Source organism: Ornithorhynchus anatinus, chromosome X2 (assembly GCF_004115215.2).
Source record: "Ornithorhynchus anatinus isolate Pmale09 chromosome X2, mOrnAna1.pri.v4, whole genome shotgun sequence".
In the NCBI taxonomy this organism is placed as follows: domain Eukaryota; kingdom Metazoa; phylum Chordata; class Mammalia; order Monotremata; family Ornithorhynchidae; genus Ornithorhynchus; species Ornithorhynchus anatinus.
Genome location: NC_041750.1, coordinates 17,730,499 through 17,733,071, shown reverse-complemented (window position 1 = coordinate 17,733,071; position 2,573 = coordinate 17,730,499). Strand labels below are relative to the sequence as shown.

Sequence of the window (2,573 nt, the reverse complement as noted above, 5' to 3'; positions counted from 1 at the left end):
ATTGAGCCTCCACAGTGTGCTCAGCACTCTGGAGACCATGCAGAAGACACTATCCTTGCCGGAGCCAGTGATCTGATCTCAAAGCACTTTACCATCAAGTCTCCCCAATATAGCCCACTGGGGCCAAAGCCAAGGGAAGTGTTTGTTGGGCCCTGCCTTCCAAATCTCCACACTTACTCAAGATTAGATGACTCGTTTTTCTCCCAAATAGGCTGAGGAAGAAGCTGTGTAAAGCATGGGCCTGGGAGTCAGAGGACCTGGGTTCTAATGTCAGCTCTACCACTTGTCTTCTTTGTGATCTTGGGCAAGTCACTTCACTTCTCTGTGCCTCAGTTTCCTCATCTATAAAATCGGGCTTTGTTGCCATTTCTCCCTTGTATTTAGACTCTTAGCCCCATGTGGGACAGGGACTGATCATCTTATATTTACCCCAGTGCTTAATGCAGTACTTGATATATAGTAAGTACTTAACATATACCACTGAAAACATTTATGAAATGCTTACTCTGTGATACCCCTCTCAGGGTCGCACCTGGAGAGTTTCCAGTACTCTACCGGTCTCAGCTATGGGAGGGGGAGTCAAGCAGAGGCCTACCCATTCCATTTCTAGCTTGGCTAGTGGCTAGCGAATGGAAGGCAATCGCTAGAAGTCAAAACTCACCCGTGCTGGGCAGCAGCAGCATGGGAGAGAGTCGAGGGCGGAGACTCGTTTACTGCGTGGAATAATAATAATAATGTTGGTATTTATTAAGCGTTTACTATGTGCCAAGCACTGTTCTAAGAGCAGGGGTAGATACAAGGTAATCAGGTTGTCCCACTTAGGGCTCACAGTCTTCATCCCCATTTTACAGATGAGGTACCTGAGGCACAGAGAAGTTAAGTGACTTGCCCAAGGTCACACAGCTGACAAGTGGTGGAGCTGGGATCAGAGCCCATGACCTCTGACTCCCAAGCCCGGGCTCTTTCCACTGAGCCACGCTGCTTCTCAGCGGAAGGAGGCAATGGTAAACCACTTCCGTATTGTTACCAAGAAAACCCTATGGATGCATTACCAGAACGATTACAGATGGAGAGTGGGCCATTCTGGGAGAGATGTGTCCGTGGTGTCGCTATGGGATAGAAACGACTGGACGGTATAAGACAAGACTGTATGGTATCCTCTCCACCTCTTCTCCCTTCCGTTCTCCTTCTCTCACCCCAGGGATGGGAGGGCAGTGCCCATGGGGGTCAGACAGAGTCAGCAGCAGCAAGCCCCCTCCCTTGCCCCCTGGACCCACCAGATGAGTCCAGGAGTCCCCCACAGGGGCTACAGTGCAGTCTCCAGGGACAGGTGGGTCCTGATCTCTCCAGGATCCATCATCTCCCCAAGGACAGAGACAGGTTTCATCTGTGTTGCTCAGGTACAGGCCTGGGAGAGGGCTTCCCGATACTGTGTGGTGAGCATCTAAATCCCACTCCTGCCCTTGCCCCTCTTCCTGCCCCATCTTGTGTGGTGCTGGATGGAGGCCCCACACTCAACACGAGGTTCTGGGTAGAGATTTGAAATGCTTTCTCCCTCTCCCTTTCCCCCTTCTCAAGAGTCACATTTCATCCCAAGAAGAGTCACCCAATCCACAGTTTGCAGATCCCTGTCCTAAACTAATTAGGATTCAATTTTCTCTTCCCTCTCATCTCTAGCTGATGAGTTTCTGATGATAATAATAACTGTGGTATTTGTTAAGCACTTACTATGTGTCAAGCACCATTCTAAGTGCTGGGCTGGATACCGATTTTATCAGGTCAGACACATTCCCTGTCTCACACGGGGCTCACAGTCCATATACGAGGGAGTATGATTCAATCCCCATTTTACAGATGAGGAAGCTGAGATCCAGATAAATGAAATGACTCGTCGAAGGTCACAGAGTTGACGAGTGGTAAAATCAGAATTAGAACTCAGATCCTCTGATTCCCAGGCCCACGCTTGCTAGTGTTCCTGGCTCTTCCCCAAATCCCTGAAATGGTAGCTGTTTGCCAGGCCTTTTGCCAGCCTTATCACTCCAATCAGTTTAAGAAACATCACTGTCCTGGATCCCTTGCTAATAAAATGCACTGAAATGTTAATAGGCTGTCCTGGCTCTCAGAAGCAGAAGGATAAAAAGAAACCCCTTGATTTCCTATCCCACCCTCAATCCCTCTCCCCTGAAGCAAATCCCAGCAGGAAGTCAGAGAACCTACTATCTCAATCATCAGCCATTATAGCAAAAGCTCCTTTGTGGGTGCACGCTTGGCAATATTCTTTTAGAGCCTATACTGAGGCAGAGGCAGCCATGTGCATATCTGTGTTTGCCTCAGATATGTGCATGTGGCTTCACAGTGACCAGGGAATGTTCCAGGATAGGGTGGACCTGCCTTTTGCACAAGACATAGCTTTTTTAGATTGATCCTTGGGCCTCCAGGGAGTAGCTGCCCCCTAAACTAAAACAAGGGTGGCCACTGATGGCCTTCCCGGACACAGAACAAAGAGATGTAAAAGATGGCCCCCTGTGTTTCACCAGGCCTCTGACATTAACCTGATGACACACCAGATGCCA

At 49.1% G+C, this 2,573-nt stretch overlaps 1 non-coding gene across 1 annotated transcript; it reads left to right on the top strand.

Annotated features, from left to right (window-relative positions):
* Window positions 1–514: 514 nt before the first annotated feature.
* Window positions 515–651, top strand: LOC114807498. Its single transcript, XR_003755559.1, has one exon. It is a non-coding gene; the product is annotated as a small nucleolar RNA SNORA7 (small nucleolar RNA).
* The last annotated feature ends 1,922 nt before the right edge of the window (window positions 652–2,573 follow it).